Here is a 23,377-nt window from a genome sequence, read left to right as displayed (position 1 = left end):
GATTGGTTTTTTTCCGAGGGATGATTGCCTGGAAACTGTCCGTGAAAAACGAACGGCGAAACAGTTGAAGAATTTTTTGCCAAGAAATCGCTAGCTACGCAGAACCTGATACGTAAGTAGTTTGGGAGTTTGAAGATGAAGGAAGGATAATCTGTGCGGAATCATTTGGTGCGGTTCGATGAACTGATCCGACAATTGTGGGTGGCAGGAGCGGATCTGAAAGAACCTGACATGGTAGTAATGCTGTTCAGAACCCTTACTGAATCGTACGACCCTTTGATAACTGCTTTGGAGATCCTTGGTGGCGATGACCTGACTCTAGACGTGGAGAAGCAAAGGCTTTTCGGCGAAGAAGTGAAACAGCTCGATAGACATCAAGATTGCTCGATTAAGAAATCTACTGCATTTTTGGCGACAAGGATAGAGCATGATCGAAAAAGTTCATGAAAAGGATTGCCGGCAGAAGAATTACAGTGAATCAAACTTAGCTACTGGAATCAAAGCGGTGAGTTTTATGGCCGATCGCACTGGGAAGAATGTCCGTTACGGTGAACATCTGATCTTCAAGCTCGATTCTGGATCAAACCATCATCTTGTGAACAATGCTGTGGTGTTTTCGTCGTAATGCAAGTTGTCAAGTCCTATCACCGTAAACGTAGCTAAAGATGGTGAAACGGTGGAAAGAAAGGTGTCATTGAAAGTGAAAGTGCCGATGAACGATGTTCTGTATATACCGGAGCTGAGGGATAACCTGATGTCGGTCAATAATCTGACCTAGACTGGAATATCGGTGTTGTTTTGTGATAAAAAAGCTACTGTACTGAAAGATGACATGGTCTTTGCTACGGCGTTTCTGAGGGGAAGCTTGTACGAGTTGGAAGTTCGAGTGCAACTGCCTGCTGCTAACGTATGTCAAGCTGAGGGGAGTGATCTGTGGCACCGTCGGCTAGGACATCTTAAAGCAATGTCGAGACTGATGCAGCACGGCATGGTGTTAGGTGTCAACATGAAACCCCAGAAGATTGGATTTTGTGATCCATGTATTCAAGGCAAACATTTGATGGAACTCGACAGCGTGCAACTCGTGTCCTAGAACGGATCTATTCGGATATCTGTGGTCCCATCCATCCTCTTGCCTGGGATATATCACGCTTATTTATTGATGATTATAGTCACTTCTTCATGATCTACTTGTTGAAGAAGAAATCGCAAGATTTCGAGAAGTTCCGGGAATATGAAGCGATGGTGACAGCGGCGTTTGACAAGAGGATTTCAAAGCTCACGGTGATGCTCCTAAATTCTGGAATGCCGAAGCAGATGTGGTGTTGAGCAGCGTTGACTGGTGTGCATTTACTTAACCGAAGCACCACTGCATCCCTTCCGTGCAAAACGACTCCCACGGAGTTGTGGCTAGGAATGAAGCCAAATCTGGAGAAATTAAGAATTTTTTGATGCAGAGCCTAGGTCTGGATACCCAGTGCAGTTTTCCTACGAAAAAGAGTGGAATGAAGAAGATATCTTGCAAGATCATGAAGAACCAGAAGAAGCCGATACCGAGCTCGACAATCAGACCATCTAATACGACGATGATGATTCTACAGCATTGGCGCTCCCGTCGCAACTGGATAACCACGAGTCTGAGGGACAAGTGTTGGTGAGGTGCAGCGAGCGGGAGCACACTTTTCCCGGTAAGTTACTGGATTACTTTGTTGATTACGAAGCAACTTCTGGTCTACCATTGTCCTCAGATGTTCCCGAAACGTATGGTGAACCATGTTTGGCAACTGACGACCTGTCCCAAGGATGTGAAACCACTCAAGTCGAAATGGATGTTCCAGCTGAAGGAACATGAGAACGGCAGATCAATTCACTACAAAGACCATCTGGTGGCGAAGGGCTACCTCCAGAAGAAAGGCCAGGTCTATGATGAAACCTATGCACCTGTAGTTTGATTGGCAACCATCAGGATGGTTCTAGCAGTAGGTTGGCACAGACAATACTATTTCCACCAAATCGTTGATCGGTTCAACGAAGCAATCCTGAACATGAGTTTACACGAAGCTGGATGGCGATGATGAAATTATCCTGATCAACAAATTAGTGGGGTTGAAGTGAAGTTTTTTTTTTTTTTTTTTAATTGCGAAATAATTAGATGCCATGTTCATATTTTGAATTGGTAGGATACAAGAAGAGGTTGCAAAGAATGTGTTTGACAAATTAAACCTGTTTATTTCACTTCATGAGAGTCACAATCAACAATTTTTCACACACTCACTCACTCACTCACTCACTCAGCGATCAGAAAATCGCTGATTGTGACTCATACAAAGCCAAATTTACAGGTTTTATATTTCAAACGCATACTTTGTAACCTCTTTTTATAAGTTACATACCATCTCTTGGTGTTATTATTCCGAAAAACATTATGTTAGCTGAAATGAGTGTTTGCAACCTTGCTTTCTTCAGGTGATTCCTTGAAGCACCCAACAATGGCCGTCATGATGGCTGATATTCCCTATCACTTCAAGATTTCTAGAGCACAAATCTCAGACGCTGTTGTGACATCGGGGCTTATTCCGGATGTTACTTCACGGTGAAAACTTGTCACTTGTCGTCACAGTGAACTGATTCCCATTTGATTTGTACGGCAATCACGGCGCTTATTCTGAGTATCACTTCCTTATCACCGTGTAGTGACACCCGTAATAAGGCTCATTGTTCATAAAATTGAAACTCCGTGTGTACTGCACTGTTGGAAACGTTAAGTTCCAGTTTCATTGATGTATGTTTTGTGAGAGCTGATATTTGTCCCTTTAAATTTTGAGGTTTTTAATGAGATCGATCATACATAAGGTTTCCACAGCGATTTACCTTCAAAACGTTAAAAAAATACACGCACAAAACGGGGTGCACAATTTTGTACCATAACATTTCGTTGTTGATCGGGAATATCTCCAAACAAAAGTGGTTGGATAGAATCGGTCAAAGCATATAGGACCTTTTGAATTGTTCATCTAAAATTGAAAGAGAAAATCTATGAAGAGAATCGTTTATCGCATGGGCCCTTGTACATGCTCACTGTCCATTTCTTGGTGCGTTTGCTGTACTTCCAAGGCTATGTTCCAATAGGCGAGTGAAATTTAACTCGTGGTTAAAAGTGACAGATGGATTTATTGAATAACCCTGCTATACGTGCTTGGTTATTTATGACCCAATAGAAGTTAAATTTTGTTACCTGATAGTGGTGTTAGTACGTGTGTGCGAGCTACCAGTTACGCCAAATTGACAAACAAATGTATTGTTTACAAAAGTTAATACGTCTCTTCGAAAAAGTAATCGAGATTTGTAGAACGCGGTATGGTTATCACTCAGGCGAGGTTGATTCACTTCGGAGTGCTTGCGCCATCAAACGGGGCTCGCTGCCAGCAGCCAGTTCGACGTGAACGACGCGCAAGGTTCGGGGTGCAAACTCGTGGTTGACTTTTCAGATTCAAGCAGAACGATGTGCAACCGATTATGACGACTGGGTTTGGGAAGAACGTATATTTCATGAAAACAATTATCACTTTTTATTTGTAAATTTTTCAACAGCTTTTTTATGGAAAATTAAAAAAAAACATTTAATATAGAAAATTTTGAGAGTTATTTACTTTTGATTAATTCATCTATAAATGACAAAGTTATAAGTGTTCAAAATCTTACACCTTTTCGTGACGGTCGCAATTTTAGATTTTCATTTTACCCCCAGTAGAGCAGTTCCACACAGATTCGCAAATCGTTTCGGATCCACCTTTTACGATTATGATGAAACTTTGCACAGTTGTTTGTTATTGCCCAACATGCCATTTTACATACATTCCCTAGTTTTGCACACGACTTACACTTGAAAAGGGCTTATACAAAAATAATACGCATCAATAGCAAAATAAATATCTCGTGAACGATTTGTTTGATCGAGATGGTTTCTTAGAAGAAGTGGCGGACAAGTATTGTGGCTTGCAAGAAAAAAATATACACTGTAAAAAATTATAATTTTTTTTACAAAAAAAAATCAAAATTATCAAAAAAACTAAAATTACTCAAATTGCATATATTTCAAATTATTTTTTTTTAAATTTATTTTGTAGTTTAGATAAAGTAATACCTACTGACACTGTGCATTTTCTGGGCAGATCATAAACAAAAAAGTTATGAATTATTGAAAAAATAAGTATTATTTAAAATACCACCACAGTTATCGAATATCTTTAAAATAGTGTTAATATTAAAACACATCAAATTTACAACAAAAAAGCTCGTGATGCTTAAATTGCCCAAAGTTGTTATTCTCGAGATACTCGTAGGTTAAAATTCACTTATCTTATATTTTAAGAAATTTTCACCCTTTTGAGATGTTTACTCAAATTGCATATTTTTTTAAATATTTTTTTTAAATTTATTTTATAGCTTAGGTAAAGAAATACCTATTGACACTGTGTATTTGCTGGGCAAATCATAATTAAAAAAGTTATGAATTATTGAAAAAATAAGTATTTTCCAAATACTACCGATAGTTATCAAATATCTTTGAAATAGTGTTAATATTAAAACACATTAAATTTACAACTAAAAAGCTCATAATGCTTAAATTGCCCAAAGTTGTTATTTTCCAGATACTCGTAGGTTAAACTTCACTTGTCGCATATTTTGAGAAATTTTCACTCTTTTGAGATATTATTCGTGAGTGTTCAATCTTGGAAGTATTTTTAACAAAAAGCCCAATTAATTTCCTTTAACTTTACTGTTCACAGTTTTTTAATCATACGCATGAGTTAAGATATAATTAATTAGCTAAACTAGCTAGCCGTATATGGGGCCAAACAGAAAAATACACTTTTCCCATACCGTCTCTTACTCATAATTATAATATGTAATTCCCATTTGAAGAATTACAAGTTCAAGTTTTTGTAGTTTAATAATGTTAGCCAGCCCCGGAATGCCAAATTTGAAGACATGTCTTCTTATTGAAGTTTGGATATTCTGTAAAGACATTTTTCTCACGCAACTTCATCCAAGTAACAAATGTTATATTTCTAACAAGATTTCAGAACATCTATGAACTTCTTCAAATATACGGGAAAACTCTTAACATGTACGAATATTCCTGAACATCCTGAAATTTGACGGAATATACTCAAACTTCCACGAAGATTATTCAAGATAGTTTAGAAAGATTACACCGGTCGGAAAAGTAATGAACATTGCAGTGCAATATGGTGCGCATAAAAGGAGAATCACATCCAACATTACATTACATTACATACATCATGTAAATTTGTGAGATTTTTCATGGAATGTTGCAAATATTGTATGCAACCGTTCATCTTTGTAAGCAACGTGTCTTGCAAATTTCAAGTTTGCGTGAAATGAAATATAAGTTTACATAAATCAATTTTTACACAAGATGGCCCACCAGAACATAAGTAAAACTGATGGCTACGTAAATTTCATCAAAGTAGGCCATGACTTTTCTCTGCAACTATATAGAAAGTAGTAAATTAAGATTTTTGTTATATAAATGTTGGTGATTGGTTCTGAGTGGTCACCAAATGACCCGCCGGAAGACCCGGAAGATCCGTGAAATTGATTGTTGTGAAAATTAGGTGGAACTTTTCAATCTTCTGTCGTGCAGCGGACGCGTGATAACGTGGATTACCTTGACAACCAGCAGTGGGTGGAAGGAGACTCACCTCTTCAAAGAGCTGTTTTTGCATTAAGCTCAATCCGCACCTACCCGGTACTATCCGATCCAACGGCGTTCTCAACCGACATTTGATATCCAACTAAGAATTGAACACATTTTTAAAATGTGTGATTTTGACTTAACGCAAGGAATTTAATTACCATGTACTGGTCGGATTTGTTTGAAGTTGGTTCAATATGTACAATGGAACTGTTGAACTATAATTCATGTAATTCAGTGCCTCAATCATATGGATTTAAAAGCGAAGATGCACATTATCGCTACCAATTCCAGTCACATTCCCACACCTGTTACAATCATAGAAACTGTGCCGTGAATGATTCTCTTTTATGTGAAACGGCTCTGTTTGTCATGTTTCTCGATCTGAGAAAACGTATGACAAATTCCTTGCCAGTTCCATCACTCTTCTTACCAAACTAACCCTTGAGCTCGAAAAAAGGAGAAAGTGACTAAGTCTCCGCCCAAATAAACCTCTCATCACCATTGAGCTGAATGGTTACCATATCCTGCTGCTGCTGGCACTGATGACGGTGATCATCACCATCCTTTTCCTGCCTCGACAACCGACAACACTACACTCCTGCAAACGAACTGATAAGCGAAATATGAAAAGCCCAACCGAAACCGGCTGCAGATATGGCTTTCTGTGGCCTATAAGTAAAATTTCAACCATCCCACCCATATACCAATCGGTTTCAGTTCTTCTACCGAGAAAAAAAAAATCACCTCGGCATGCCCACTCGTGACAGCAGTTTATCGTTCCGTCCATGTCTGCAGAGTGTGCCAGATCTATCCGAAGAGCCATTACACGCCGAATGGATGGACATAGCACGATAAAAACGTTGATTACTCCCTCGGTTTGCTTCACTCTGCAGACAGCAGTAGCAGCATCCACCAGGCGACACAGGACGTCGTCGACCCACGGCGACTGGGGCAAAGAGGACGACGACGACACTCTTGTGCTTCATTAGTGTGACGGTTTAACCGTGACGCCTGCTCCACGTTCCAGTGTGAGCGAATGTGACTCCTACCGGAGAACGTCCAGAATCGAACGGATACGACGCGAGTGGGAAAACCACTGCAACGTGTTGTACAATCGTTATCATTATCTATCGGGCATGACCGGAATGCCCGAGTTGGAAAAGACTACTGGTGTGGAAAATGTGACTTGCTTTGGTTGTTTTCGGAAACTTTAGCGTGGTAGGCTTTCGAGATTTAAGTCGATTTTCAATAAACACGTTTTTTAGCTTTGCGACACTATGTAACATAAGTTATTATCAAAGTATTTTTTCGGTATTTGAAACATTTTTTGGAGCAAGTATATTGTCGAATGTCATAAAATAGCGTGTTTCACCACAGAAAAAAAAATCTCATATGAATCTATACAAACAAATCTACTGTCGAACCAACCGGCACTGGGACTACAGGGTATTTTCCCTACATTGAAAAAATAACATCACAGTCTTTCAACTTCCGCACCAAAGAAAAAAAAATCATACCAAAGTTCATTTTTAGATAAACGTGATGCTGCTGCCTGTTGGCGGCGGTGGCAGAGGTTTGCTCGGTCAAAGCCAAAAAATATAACCTGAGGCATCTTTTATCACTTTCGCTTCAACTTTCACCAGGCCAGATCAGGCCACGGCAACCAACGAGAAAAAGTGAGAAGGCGTTTTTTTTTCTCATGATCCATTTCCTGCGCTACGCTCTGTCTAAATGGAGTGTTTGTGCCCATTACGGAGCTCCAGACTGACTGACTGACTGACTGAACAGACTACATGAAACCATTAAACCGGAAAGTAAAAAAAAAGGCAGAAAAATAGGAATGTCATCTCAGAATGGCAATAGAAGGATAACGCTTGGAACCGGGTTCGGGTCGAGGTTGACACGTTTGATGACAGCGACGATGAACGACGACGATGACGACGATGATGATGTTGCTTTGGTGAAACAGATGAAGCTATTAATAATTTATGTACTATTTTAGGACTGATGAGAAATCAAAAATTCATACTCCAGGCATGGGTGATACAATTTTTTTTCCGAGGATGATGATGTACTGAAAATGTGTTTTTCTTTTTATGATGGATAGCTAGTAGAAGATGACCTTAAAAAGTAAATTAAGTGGCTATTATGGATTGAAGTGTGACGTCAGTTACCAATGTTGTAGCTCTAGTCTTAATTGAAACATTATATTAAGAAATAGTGTTGCGGGATGTTTTGATCCATCACGTCAATGCAACAGCTGCTTTGCTATATTTATTATGTTCGAAAGGTTATACTCCCAAGTAACAATTCAGCAGCTACTTGGCATCCACTCTGATTTATGATGGTTTTATAAAGAGAAATAAACAATCCATTTAGTTTAAATACAGCATTTCAAAGTGTAAAACATTTCTGGTTAGTAATTCAGCTTATTACTGTTTTAAAAACCTTTTTATAGTCAGTTGAGAAAGTTGTTTAAAACATAATTTTAAAGCAGCTCTTAAAACCTCCATAAAACTGTTCTGTAAATCAATCAATAACTTCATTAGCTATTGTTTATTAATTCCTTACTCTATGAAGTTGTTCTGTCATTATAAAAGCAACCATAAAACAATTCGGTTTTAAATTAGAGCAAAAAACATATATTATTTTTGTTTAGACTTGTTAAAGTGTACCATAAAATCCCCAATTACTATGTTTCCAAATTGAACTCAAAAGTTGGATCCTCATTGTGAATAAAAGCAATATTTATGACAGGGAAATCTCGAAGAGTAGACGAAGTAAGATGAAATATTCAAGCGATGTTAACAACCGAAGGGAAGTCAATTTCAGCAACGACTGAGCATTTGGCGTTTGCATCACGCTCTGACCGGTGTTGACCGTCTCCTTTATGAAACAGTCTAAAAACAGACCAGCCTTCTCCAGATCGGATGAACGAACTAATTTGCATTTGTACCTACAGCAAACCGTTGAAACTGTTAGTAAGTGGAGATTGGCTGGTTTCCGATTCATAGCAGTGATTTTATTCAGCGAAAGTTTCGAAATTTCATTCAAACGTACTTAATTTCAACTGCATCGTTTGATAGTGCACTTTGGAAATCATCCGGAAGAAAGAGATATTTTACGGGAACGATTGAGCTTCCAGTTGTTGCGATAGATGCGAAATGTTGCAAAACAGTTCCGCACACTTCCTTAGTAACTGCTTCAAGTTAAGCGGGAGTAAATCCCCTGGAAGAACGCTGGAGTAAAACCTTTGCAATGATCGAACACCGCAACTATCGAAAGATAAACAAACTTTGACGTTTAACTCTTTGCAGGCAACTTTGCCTCCATAAATGCCGCCATAATTCTGAACGGGATAGGATCTAGCTAAATGGCTTTAGATAAATACAATTCAGTCTGGAAGTTTTCTTCATAAAAGCTGTTTTAAAACCTTATGCATTTGTTAGGGATTCCATTAATGCATTTGTATTGCATTTTAATGTATTTCCATGGATATAATTTTATTTAGGTCAATTTAGGACTGGGCAGATATTTGAAATACGATGATCATAAAACATATCTCGGCTGCGCTTAATGATCAATCTGAAGAATAATTAATTTTTCTTCTCGATTCAAAATAATAAGTGAGATCAACGTTTTCCGAGGGCGGACTTATTTTTTTTTTCGATGTTTTCAAGTACATTTCACATAAGATTTAATATGGCACCTACAACTCTTGGCCACTTTATGAGAACAATTTTAATAATTTTGGAAATTGAATAGGCTTTTATATGATCAGTTTATATTTCAATAATATTGTTAAGATCGGATGGTATTTTTGAATCCTGAAATTTTTCTGCAAGCAGCTAGGCAAAATTGCTTGAAAAAGGTTTTTATTGTTGTCAAATAGCTTTTATTGTAGCTTAAATACGGGTTTCAAATGGTTCTCAATACGTTCGTCATACAACCTTTTTGCAGTAATTCAATCTTGAAGAGCTTCGAAAATATACCCTTCAGAACCTTCTCCAGGATGGGCCAACTAGACAGATTCTAGTCTTAATGAGGTTTTATGAATGGTTTTTTTTTATAGTAGCTTTGTATTACTTCATAAAACTTAAAATGTTACTTGGGCTGTCAACTGTCAATTTCTCGAAGCTCTACCCAAGTAGCCTATAGCACGACAGGACATGGGTAGCGACAACTGGCATCTTGCTAATTTCCATCTTCTCAGTTCTGATCCTTGTTTAAAAAAAACAGTAGAGCCTACCAGGCCAGTGTTGGCAGCAATATATATATTGATTCAAGCATAACTTAAATAAACAGCAAAAAAGGTTATCCTCCAATTAATTCCAACTAATTAGTTTTGGTATCTATGACAGACACTAAAGAATTATCAAGTGGAATTAAATGGAATATAAAGAGAGCGAGAGAGAAGGAAGACCTTTGATCCTGGGTAGAATGGGATTGGATTCCCATAAAATACCTGCTCCATCTCCTAATATTGATTTGCACTCCTTCAGTGCTTTCTCTGCATGTTTCACTATGTTCTGTATGGGGTCTACTCGAAGCTGTCCATACGGTCCGTTGTTAATCTTCGTTGTCATCTGATTGTCGTAATCGTCCTTGTCCATGATAACGACCGCGTTGCCCTTGTTTGATTTTACATAGTATACTGCTTTACTTTTCAGCTCCTTACAATACGAATTTCTTTTTCGTTGGCGCAACTTTGTTCCTGTCCGTCCTTTATTATGTTCGATGTGATAGTCCTGATCGTATTCAAGGCGGTACAATGAGCAATCTGAAAAACAATCTTGCAACACACCAAAAAAAAAGTGTGATATCACATCAAAGTGGATGTAAAACGATAAACCCACTTTAAAGTACCATTAAGTGGCTACTTAAGAATAGAAAGCACACGAGGATGCATACTCTTAGCAACGTGAAGTTTAAGAAAAGTTCCAAAAAGCATGCCTAAGCTAAGGAACTTCAGGCAAGGCTGAAAACAAGGCCGCAACAAAGTTCCTAACAAGTTCCCAGCGGAACTGCTTAGCAACTTCAAAGGTCTGTCAAATTAAAGAATAATTTCCTGGATTCGAATCCATGTATTCGGCATGCGATCTACAAACTCTAACACTGCGCTACGAGTGTGTTGGAGTACCATGCGGGCAAACACTGATAACTCCAACAGTAGGTGGGCCAACAGCTCACTTTAATATATCTCAGATGGCGTAGCAGTTCGTGCTGGAGCTCCCACGCAGAAAGACTGGGTTTAATTATTCAAACAGCTCTAATACTACAATTAATGCTGATAAATATTCATATCTACAACTATCATAAAAACCTGACTTTAGAATTAACTTTCATAAAAGTGTGAACTAAATATGAAATTGGTGTAGAGGACAAAAGCGATTTGAAAATAATTTTCTAAAAGCGCAATTCAAGTTCCGCCAGAAGCTGCTTAGAATGCTCTTCAATTGATACCGGAACTTTCAAGCTTCTTAGAATTCTACAGGGTGCGTGATGAATTTTTGCAGTAAATGGCATATTTGAGAAAAAATACACCAGTTAGTTATTCTAGCAATGAATTTTGTGCGATTTATTTTCTTTCGCAACATATGGAAGTTGTAAGTAAATTTATTCAAAAAAATTGCCTTCCCTTTCGACGACTGTAGTTAGACGCTTCCGGAAACTGCAGTATGCACGTTTTAAAATGTTTCGATCCATAGATGGCATCACAGCCTTGATTTTAGCTTTTAGCGACTTAAGTGTGGTGTGAGGGGTTCTATTGGTATCCCGTTGGACGAAGCCCTATACAAAATAATCCAACGGATTGATATCGGGACTGCTTGGGGGCCAAATTTCTTCCTCCCAAATTTACGAAATATTTTCCGTAAGCCATTTCTGTGCTTTATTAGCAGTCTGAGCAGGTGCTCCGTCTTATCACTTTCCCAAGCCTTTTTTAATATTGTACACTGTTCTTTCAGACACATTTACCGACCGAATTATTTCTTTCATGCATACTCCGGCGCGCAACAAAGCGACAACGGCTGACAGATTGCTCTCTTGTTTCGACATCTTTACGTTTACTCAACATTGTTTGTTTAAATCTTACACCTAACAGTATAAGCTATCCAGTGCTGCCAAATATATCTAAATCATGATGCACAAGCATGAGAAATTACTATTTGAAATTTACTGCAAAAATTCGTCACGCACCCTGTATAGACCACCTTCAACCCAGCTGCTAAAGCCTCGAAAAGCTTTTCAACAGAACTTTTGGTTACTTGGACGTAGTCCCTGTTCCAGAAATACTAATTCTGACATGCTAAACAAACTTTCTTGAAGACAGCAATGTGCTTAGGATCTAATGATATAGCACATATAGGAAGTTCACATGAACACTTACCCCACATAGTGAAAGAATTCTGAACTAATCTGCTCTCACACACTGTCAAATTTTACCAAAATCTAAACAGCTGAACGTTCGGTAAAAATTTCGGTATTTTCTGCTAATATTTCATAGAATATCAGTGTTGAGATTTCAGCAAAATTTCACAGAAGTTTGTGAAATAATCTTAGTGTGCATGCACAACTTTTCCGAAAGCAGGAACTTTCTAGATAGTCAGGATGTCAAGGTATAACTTATACAGTAGCTTCACATGCACACTAGCGCTGCGTAGTGATGGAGTTTTGAACCAAGTTCGGGAATGATTTGGTCACCAGAACTATTTTCCCTAAGATAGTAACATTCTATAGCTTGCACAATTCAGTTGAGCAAATTTTTGGCTGTATAAACTAATCTGCAGCAAAGATTGTTAGTTGGGTAGTGACCAGCGAATCCAAACACATAAAGCAACCAACGATACAGACAAAACGGCTACTACGACTACCATGACGAACTCGCTCTGTAACAAAGCTCGATCTGAGTGGTAGAAGGATAATGATATATTGCTTGCCTGCTTTGTTGCAGTATACATGGATGAGGACATAGCTTGATCTGAATCAAGAAAAGACACAGCAAAAAAATTCCCATTACACACGTGTATCATCTTCAGCTTTACTTCGTGAAGCAGCTTGCCAACAATTTGCTCGTTTCCTTTTACTGCCCCGAGGGAGCTGTGTCGCACGGGCTGCTTGTCATGCATGAAGGAAAAGGATGAAGATTATATCATTATTCCTTTCCACTTCTGACATAGTGTTCTCATTCGGTTCGTTGATCGCTTGTTATTTTGTCATTTGGAGATATGTTTGATTTCTTGGTAGTGACACACAGGGATGCCATTATCTCAGTGTAAGCATGGTGATGAGCTGAAAAGACACCTTGCACTATGCCAAAAGTTAACTCACCCCAGAGATCTTTATTTTGTTTTCACTTTCTACCGTTTCTCCCACTTCGCAAACAAACACAGTTTCTGTCGTTCGCACCTCCACCAATCCAACACACCGGAGCGTATGAGTGATCACTAGGGAGCACCGTAGAGAGTTCGTTTGCTTCACCAAGGAGAATCACCCCAGTGAAGACTTTAGTTCTTAGTTTGTGGCATACAAAGATTTTTGAAAGGTTACTTTTTCTATTAACGTACAGTAGGTATGTAGTCAATAATTTTAAAATTTGGTAAAATAATAATGTACACTGTTTGGAAATGCGAATACGGGAAGTGCATCAGCGCATCATTATTGAAATTTGCTTCAGTTTTGTTCGGCATGTACTAGTGATGTTGTTCTAGGTGATTTTAATGAATAACCTGGGAATGGGATTTGACCGTTACCGTAATGTAATGTGCAAACTACTCAGTAACATGTTACAAGGGCAAATTGTACATTAATGTCGTTTCTCTTGTTGATAATAACTACATCCCTCAGGATTGCACCTGCTCACAATGTTACGGCAACTAACTCGGTTTGTGGCTACTTGTCTCTAATTTACTACTACATTTATTTAAAAAAAAAACATGCTAGCGGTGAAAGGACTCAAACTTTAAAATATTTTTTTTTTGTTACTATGAGAAAAAATATTTTGAAGGATTATTTCCAACACTGCTGTGTTGCAAAATACCTTAATATGACTGTTAATAGTTATTTCTTACAAAACAACAAAACCAACCACTGATGTTTTAAATCAGCCAAATTTATAAAATGCTTACATCCCGCATAAGCATGGAATTGGTTCAAAAAGTATCGCAACACCCAAGATAAATATTGCAGACAGCAAACCTTCCGGTTATAAAATCAAAATTTGAAAAAAAAAAAACGACCGAAATGTTTTTCGGGCAGGGTTTTTTCCACTCACTTCCTATAAAAAAATGTTTTTTGTAATTATGAAATCATTAGACGTTATCATGTAATAAGTTCTTGTAGGTTACAAGAAGAGGTTATAAAGTAGGTGTTTGACACATAAAACCTATAAATTTTGCTTTCAGAGCGTTTTTTTTTTTCTTTATTAGAGAGATTTTTAGCCTAAGGCTAGTTCATCTCTTGTTCTGCTTTCAGAGCGTCACAATCAGCGATTGTACGATTCGTGAACACTCACTCTGAGTGAATGCTCACGAATCATAAAATCCCTAATTGCGACGCTCTGAAAGCAAAATTGACAGGTTTTAAAAGATAAACACATACTTTGCAACCTCCTATTATAACTTTCAAATACTAATTATTAAATATTATAACTTTTCATTGTTTTCATTATGCCGAAAAACAACTTTTTACAGCAAGTGAGTGGAAGTAACCCTGATTTCAGGTAGAGTAAGTGAACCAGTTTTCGTGCTGGTGGCATAGTTGCAATGCCGTAGAGTATTGCCATAACGATGATATGATGTCCTTCTGATACTGGAAGCAGTACATGAATCTCGACATGAACAGACTTTGCATGCATAATTCAATGACTAATTCTTTCAAAGTTCTATGAAAACCAATTTAAAAAATTCAGATAGTTCAAAACATTTGTCTTGATTGTTTGATCGTTTTATTCTTATCTGTTTCAACTCTTGTTTAAATTCAGACGTAGAATTTTAATATGTGTTGATTTGAAGTTAAAAAGTAATTTTGATGTAAACAAACGGTTTGGTTGACGTTTCCTCTCATAATCCTCTAGCGCACTCCAATGAGCTGGATTACCGAGGTGAAGCAATCGGTTAAGTTGTGTGAGTAAAACTTCTGTACGATACAAGCAATTAGTGACGTCACTACTTGCGTTTACGTTGATTTTTTGGATTACTAATACAACCATATTTCACGATCTGCTTCACCTCTTTCTGTACCTTATTGAGTGCACTCTACATTGGTGGTGCATAGAAACAGTCTATTCACAACCACCTTTTCGGTACCGTCGTCAAACCACGCATTTTTTTAATCGTGAAAAAAACTTCACACGTTGTCCTCTTGTATACGTTTTTCAGCCATTTTTATATATGTTTTCACTCGCTCACGTCAAGCTCTGCCGAAATTATTGGAGACACAATAACGCATTTGCGCTGCCATCGTTCTCACGGAAGTGAGTGTATAAACAGACAAGCAGTGAACTGTTAATTCTCCCACTCTCTCGTGCTGTGTATAACAATCTCTTTAGTGGTGCCAGGATAAATCTCCGAGGAGGCAAGCAGAGATTCATTCCAGAGAATGATATCTCTCACACCCGGGTGATTCTCCCCAGAGAACTTTCAACCCTGTTGACACATAATGAGATAATTCTGAACTTGATTTTTCATCATCTGGAAGGCCTTGATCATCTGAACAACTTTGCCTAAGATAGAAACTTCCAGGATGGTCAGCATCTGAAGATATAGCACATACTGGATGGTCACATGTACACTAGTGCCGTGTAGTGAGTGAAATCTGAATTTATATGTTAACGATTCGAAAGCCTTGGTTATTTTAACAACTTGGCTCATTTTCTTGGTAATCAGGCTCTCGACATATTACACTTACCAAAAGTAAATAGGTACCTAGCGCCGCATAGTGAGATAGTTCAAAACTTGGTCATCTGAACAATTTTTCTGAAGACTTTTCTTTAACGGTCAGCATATAAAAACATTGCACGAACACGAAGTTCATGTCGACACTAGCGCTGTGTAGTAAGATAATTCTGAACTTAACTGCCCAACATCCGGAAGGCCTTGGTCATCTGAACAACTTTTCCTAAGGCGGTAAACATCTATATGGCCAGGTTCACGAGATATCCCGTGTTGGAAGTATCACAAACATGTACCACGTAAACTTTCAACGTTTTCAGGTTAACATTTTGTTCACAGTAATCCTTCCTTATATGTATTCACCCAACGCTATTTCTCATCTGTCCTTCAACTAGTTGATCTGAGGTTCTGTAGGTAATTAGATTATATTTGACATTATTTCTTATCCAAATTTCACAATTGTTTGTGTGTTCCCATATCATCACCTCCCTTGCATCACATTGGTGTAATTTATGCCGCAACTATGAACATGAGCATTATTTTTATAATAAACGAATAGCACATCCATTGTCACACTTGTGCAGTTTTTGTATAGCGCTCAAAATTATAATACAAAGAATGCTCATGTCAATAGTTCGTCATACAAGTGTATCCGCGGCATTAGTTGAGGAAATTTGTGGAACAGAATTAATTATTCGAGTATTTCGAACAATTGCGTCTACTGTAAAATTTACTCAAGTGTTGTTATCGCGTAACGGTTGTGTCGATGAAAATATCATATTCACTTGTTTTCTTTTGATTTGCTTTGGAAATGGGATACACATATAAAAAAAAAATCTGACCGAAATGCTTCTAAAACCGTACTATCCAAATAGCCTACAATACCGCTAAGGGAAGATCCAGAAATAACGTAATTTATGGATATTCTCTATGTAGTCTTTTTGCAATATAAGGCTGTTAAAAGCTAATATAAAGTGTACAATATAAATTGCAAAACGACGAATTGTTTGGAGGGCTTGAGTAGAAGGCTAGTGAAAAACTGTCCTGAATGTCTGAGCCAAAAAGTTGAGCACGTTTCTTCGGGACCTTCTGGTCTTAGAGTTACCTCTATGGTTTAACAGCACTAAAACATATCCATTAAAAAGAAGAGGTAAACCGAGGGTTGTGTTTAATAGGACGGAAATAAGATCCAAAACCCTATCTAGGTACAAACAACCAAGCTCAGCAACGGCAATTCTGCGAACCGAAATCGAACCCTGCAGTCATTTTTTCATTGTGGAAATAGGTTCTCAATTGTTCTCTCGAAGTAGAGCTCCATCAAGAAGTAGAAACAACCTCAGTGTGGATGTCAAAGAGCGTGCAAACATAAACCCATCGCAAGTGGGGTTTCCCTTTGTTTTAAATAGATCATATTAATTTTACGGAATCTTTTTCGGAAACTTGGGGAGCAGTTTTTGTCTTCCAACTCTGTTGACGATTGTCTTAGAAAAATAATTGAATACAGTAATGACCCAATTTTGTCCGTCCCTTCACGTCATGCGTGACGTTTATCTTTTAATGAGTTCATACAATCGTACTTCCGAATCTTTCTCATTCATCTTTAAGATGGTTGTTTGAGGTTAAATTTTGTGCAATATGTCAACTGCAAAAGCAAATGGGTTTCCTTAAACAAAATTAAAAAAAAATAAGCTTAAAAAATTGAGTATTTACTGTAGTTGAGATCTTTTGTACATCCAAAAGAATACAAAAAAAATCGTATTTGAATCCGCTTCCCGCATGATAACGTCGCAATTGTCTCAATGTGAAGTCTAGATTCATCCTGAGAAAATCATATCTGAGTACCAGCTGGCAAACATACTGTGCCAATCCCCACTGCTTAAGACGCCGGTTCTGCTTATGCTACAAGTGTAAATACCTACGAAGCAAAAGGAAAATGCTTGAAATATTTACTTGCCTCCATCCATCGACATCAGTATTTTTCTTCATCTGGAGGGAGGCAAGAAATCCTTTTCAAGCTCTTGCGGACGTCCAAGTGAATGGCAAAAGAAACAAAGGAAGGAATCTTTCTTCGTAGGCTGGTTCTAATTGTGCGCACCGATGACGCCCAAGGAATAGAGAAACTCCCCTCGTATAATGTGGCAAAAGCAACAACAACAACAACAACAACAACAACGGTGGATCCAAATTTCGCAGAATTTCACGTCCGACCGAGCTTCTCCGTGAGTGTCGTTTTATTGTTCCGGCTTGGGAAGAAATTTTTCAACCGGCAATAACCTTGGAGGTAATTCCTTCTTTTGCTCCTCTTTCGGTTCCCACGGTTATAGGCTACGAGTGGAATGGCTTTATTTGGCTTTGGGACGAGCTTTTGCTTGAAATTTATGTCCTGCGACATGGGAGTGAGGGATTTTAGTGCTTGAGGGTAGATCCTTCAATGGAAGGTCAAATGATGGTTTCATTGGAGAACCATTATTATTTTTTGACGACGTTTGTTCTAAAGTTTTGAAGTGGTGTCCTTCAACGCATAGGAAATAGACACCCCGTTTATGTTCAGACTTAGCAAACAAAAGCTCCATTATTTTCAAGACTTTCATTCTCATCAAAAATATACCATTTAGTCCAAAACGCCCTGAAACTCGCGTACCTACAGTTGAACAAAAAGCTTCGGAAATCTTACACCTTCCAAATCCTACACGACCGATCAAACCAACTGAACTTTGAGTTTTAGAAAATCAAAAATATTACTTAACAAAGATAGTTTAGGTTTCAATCTTTATTCAATTAAGTAATGTTTATACATTGATTCGATTAAAATTTTCTTCAAAATTATACCAAGCCCGAATATTAAAAAATTAGATTTAGACAGTTTTTTTTTGTTGGCAAATATCGTCAGTTAATTCAGTTAATTGCTTCAAGCTAGGAGATCCACTGGGAATCGATATGTCAGCGATCTAGTTTCATGGGCGATAAAGGACTCAAGCTCAAGACCTGGCAGTCTGTGTCGCAAAGATTGGACCCAACGAATGTTATGCTATGGAACAGCACAGCATATGGAACAGCATATACAGTAGACTGATGCAAAATTTGAAATTTTCGCTCCACAGTGTTCAAACGGTTTCAAATCGGGTCCTGGTTAGCCTCCGAAAATTTAAACTCATTTGATAAGAAACTGACTTGGCACAAACCATTTTATATAAACTTCAAATGGTTTGTGCCAAGTCAGTTTCTCACTAAATGAGTTCAAATTTTGAGAGGCTAATCAGGGCCCAATTTGGAACCGTTTGAGCATTGTGGAGCGAAAATTTCAAATTTTGCATCAGTCTAATATACAGCATAACGAACACTTCAGCATTGTGTTTGTAATGCCACCGATGTCGATTTGGATACAGGGAATACTTACTTTCCTTATTTTATGCAAAATAATCGCAATTCACCTCAGTAGGTCCCTGACGAAATCTACCTGTAAAGAGAGCTCCGACTCGTCGAAATCGGTTATTCCATCTCGACCGAGTTATGCTGATGAACACACACCCAATCAACGAGAGGTCTGCAGGTCTTATCCATCACCAACACAACACAAACCATATCCGGCTGCTACACCTTCTTTGCCATTGTCAGAATAGAATCCAAAAACAGTCGATGGTACAGCAATACTACTTTTGTAAAAATAAAGCCCTATTATTCATCTACTCCCATTTTATACAACGTGATGAACAAGCCTGCGGCTAAAAATCACGGTAATAAATATAAAAAACATTTGAATGTTTAATCCATGTTTATACTAAGTTCGTTTTCACTCTCTTTCTCTCTCTCTTTATACCGAGCTATGAGCTTTGGCGTAGCTACTGGGGGTACCAAGGGGGCCAGGCCCCCTCCAGAGTTAGTACAAATTGAAAATTTATTTGAGTTTGAGAGCTTCGTAGAAGCTAGTGGGAACATTACTTTATTTTAGGGAAGCTCATCATTGATCGGGAACCTCTATATAATTTCAGGGCACTTTTTTGAGGCCTCATGGTCTTGGAATAGTTGTGGGAATTACGTACAAATGCAAGAATTTTCGTTCGTAGACTTTGCGGAAAATCATCGAGAAACGTAGAAGAACAGAAAACTTTGTAGAAGTTTTGCAAATTTCGTAGCATTTTGAGGAGCTGCGTTAAACTTCATATAAGTGTAAAGAATTTTCAAAAAGTTCAGGGAATTTGGTAGAAGATCTACAGATAGTTCAATAAACTTCTTGGAAATTCAGGGATCCTCGCTTCAGTATAGGGAGTTTTGTTGAAGTTTGTCAGAGATCTTAATTCGAGAAATCTCCATGAACTTCTTGGGGGTTTTGAAAACTTCGTTGAATTTCAAGGAACTTCCAGATGTTCAATAATATTTTTAGATGATAGGTGCCTTTCCAGAAGTGCAAATATGTTCAGAGATCTTCGTAAAATTAAGAAAGATTGACATAATATGGAATTTGGAATAAATTCAGTGGACCTCGTAGAAGTAGAGGAAATTTCTTAAAACTTAAGGGAGTTCTGTAGATGTTCAACATTGCTAAAGTTACAGGATATTCTTTCAGACATCTTTCCTAGACAGCAGGAAACATTCTAAAGATTTCCATATAGACAAAGATATTAATAAAGTGCTCTGAATAATTTTCCCAGACTTCAGGCTATGATTTTGATCAAGTTCTGAGGATCTCCAACTGTTTAAAATTGCAATGTTCTTTCAAGACTGTAGGTTGTTCAGGAAGTACCGTAATCCGGGGGAAAATTGATCATAATGCGTTGCACTTTTGATTGTCACGTATAAAATGGTCGGTGATAGATATCAAGAGAAGCGGCACCGGTGTGGTGTAGTATTAAGCGTGATCCCACGCTTGTCACAAATCGGTTGTAGCAACTTCTTTACAACTAATATCAGTCATTTACAAGTTGCTGCAACTTATTGTGACGGAAATGTGCTACTCGGGATTGCCTCTCACCCCAGCAGGCCTGGGTTCAATCCCAGTCGGTGCCGCCGGTATGTTGTGAGGCATAACATCTCTGATCAGGGAAGTAAAGCCGTTAGTCCCCGGTTCATGAGTTGATGTGTCAATAGGTAGGATCCAGGTGTTTGAGCTGCCTCCCTGGCGTCGGTAGCATTGGTGCTCAGCACGGAAAACAAGATCGACGTAAAACAAATCAAGGAAAATAAAAGATATCTAGAGAAATCTTGAAAATAGATTATCATGACACTCCAATAATTGCCATGATGTGTTTTTCCTAGCAAAAAATGCATACATTTCAATTTAATAGACCTGACGTCATAGGACTGCAACGATTGATGCCATTACCATTTAAGCATATTGTTTTATTAAACTAATAATCCTAATTATATAATCAATTGCGGTAGAATGCTTCAAAGATCAAAAATTCCAGGGTATTTCGAAAAATTACTAGTGAATTTGAATGAAATTGCCTACATTTAGACGAAACTGTGCATTTATGACATCTTTTATGGCGTTTCTGCTGAAAACATTTTTCCTACAAGGGTTTTAGCAACTGAATCTGATTCAGGGAACCCACATTTAACAAAAACATTTACTATCAATGCACTGGGAAGCAGTGTCTGTTTTTATCAATTACTATCACACGCAAGAAGTATCGATTCAACCCAGTGCAGATGAATTGCGTTTGTTTTGAAAATCTTCGCTGTTACGTACGAGCGAAGTGAACAAATGAGTTCATTATACATCAAGGAGTACGCGTTTGGTGATATTCTCCAGTGCTTGATTATCCAACCCAAAATTGACAAAATCAGAAATGGCAAAATGATTATTTTGAATATTGTCGACTCCAGAGCCTCAAACCGGGATTTTATCATCAGTTCAGCTTGAGGCAAAAATTTGCCATCGGTTTGTGTGTAAAAACTAACACGACACGTCCTTCAGCGCTATATTTGAGTAAATGAAAATAATAATTTTGCATTTGATCCTCAAAATCATCCCCACCAAGACGAAGACGAATATTAATATTGACAACAACGGAGGCGATAATGAACTTCCAGCCACGAATGAAGAAAAACAAATGTTAACTACGATACTCAGAGGTTGCCTTGATCAAGAGAATGTTGTTGTGTCAAAATTCAGATTTATGCAGGTAGTTGGCCTATCTGTTCAGGTTGTCTTCATTTTCAGCTATGCTGAGTGAAGAAGGAATGATTTTTATCAGTTGCTGAGAAGCCATTTGAGGGGTTGATTAATTTCACCCCATATTGATATTTTTAAATTTTAGGTTTCAAAGATTTCCTAAAAAATAACAGAACATCCAATATTATAAGAAATTATGCATGACGATGTATCTCTCATAGCTACTGATTTAATAAACTATTAGTTTTTCAATTAAGTTTATTGTAAAAATCTATTTATTTATTTTTTTACGTTAAAAAGTGATCAATTTATCCCCGGATTACGGTATTCAAAAGTTTTCCAGCTAATTGAATCTGATGGAATCTTGAATGATGAATCTAAATTTATGTACATGCTTGTACATTCTGATTAAGCTATATTGTAACTCCAGTAGGTGAACACTGGGCATTAATTTTAACGAAGAGATGGAAATTTCTACATATACATATATAATATGTATAAATTTCTTTCTTTTCTTTGAAATTTATGTCCGGAATTCAGCTGCATGATAGTTTGAATTCCTTAGCTTATTAAAAAAATCCGCGTTTTTGTGTTTATTATTTCATTAAATAAATCAAGAACACTAAAAAAGCTTGTGTAAATAATAAATTAGTTTCAAACCTAACTTCATTTAAAATTTTTAACCATTATTTCTAGTAACAAACAGGGATACAATCATTCAAGTTTCGAGTTCATTCCTTTCGATTAGAATTACAGTTAAACCTTGATTAACACCGAATGCTAGTTAGTCCGATGCATCGAATAAAATTTTGCTCTGAATAAATGCTTTATTAATTTCTTTTCTCTTCAAATATCAGAATCATGACAAATTATAACCAGACTATTATATTTATATTTTTCGAAATTTTTAAACCTTAATCTTGAATATGTTTATGTATTAAATGTATGAAATTTATTCTGTGTGCACTTTACCATGTTTCAAATTGCAACTCTCGGAATTTAATTATGGTTCCAATGTCTGAGATTTAACTGATGATGAAATATTCACAATCTTAAAAAAGCTAGTTAAAAAATTTATGGAATTACCTCACTCTGAGCATTTTCTTCAGTTTGAAATGCTTGAATTTATGACATCTGGACGCTACGTGATTTCATTACAAAATGCATGAACAAAGGATCATTGCTTGTTGAAATGCAGTAAGCTTTTAAGGCTCCCCCAACGAGGCCCAAATCATTGCTATGAAATAAATATAATCAAATTTATTGTTTCATCATTAAAATAAAAGCAAGCCTCAATGTCATATTACTAATCATAGAAAAAATGTACCCAAAAATAAGCATCTTTGCGAGTTATAATGTAACCGTAGTTATGCAAAATAAAATAAAAACAGGCCCCCGTAGGCCCCTCCAGATAAATTTTCTAGCTATGAGTCAACCGGCGAATAGCGACTTTTCGAATATGAGACAAATTGAGAGAGGTTTCACTCACTCTTTTAGTATACTGCTAGAAGGAATAAAATTTTCGTCGACTTTCCTCATATTCGATCTACTCTGAGGAAGAGCGATAAAAATTTTACTCAGTCTATGCGTGACCTACGATTTTGAGTAAAAACCCACTCAATTTTGAGTCGATCTCATTGGCCGTGT

The 23,377-nt window shown here is 37.4% G+C and overlaps 1 protein-coding gene across 2 annotated transcripts in view; it reads left to right on the top strand.

Annotated features, from left to right (window-relative positions):
- Positions 1-23,377, top strand: part of LOC135713136 (potassium voltage-gated channel protein Shaw-like) — a 399,326-nt gene that overhangs the window by 108,084 nt on the left and 267,865 nt on the right. The gene's annotated exons all lie outside the window — the stretch shown is intronic.

The sequence above is a fragment of the Ochlerotatus camptorhynchus genome, unplaced genomic scaffold, assembly GCF_037179485.1.
Source record: "Ochlerotatus camptorhynchus isolate MF236.1 unplaced genomic scaffold, CSIRO-AGI_Acam_v1.1 ptg000539l, whole genome shotgun sequence".
Taxonomy (NCBI): Eukaryota; Metazoa; Arthropoda; class Insecta; order Diptera; family Culicidae; genus Ochlerotatus; species Ochlerotatus camptorhynchus.
The sequence above is the reverse complement of the archived record's forward strand: the minus strand, read 5'-3'. Positions and strand labels throughout refer to the sequence as shown.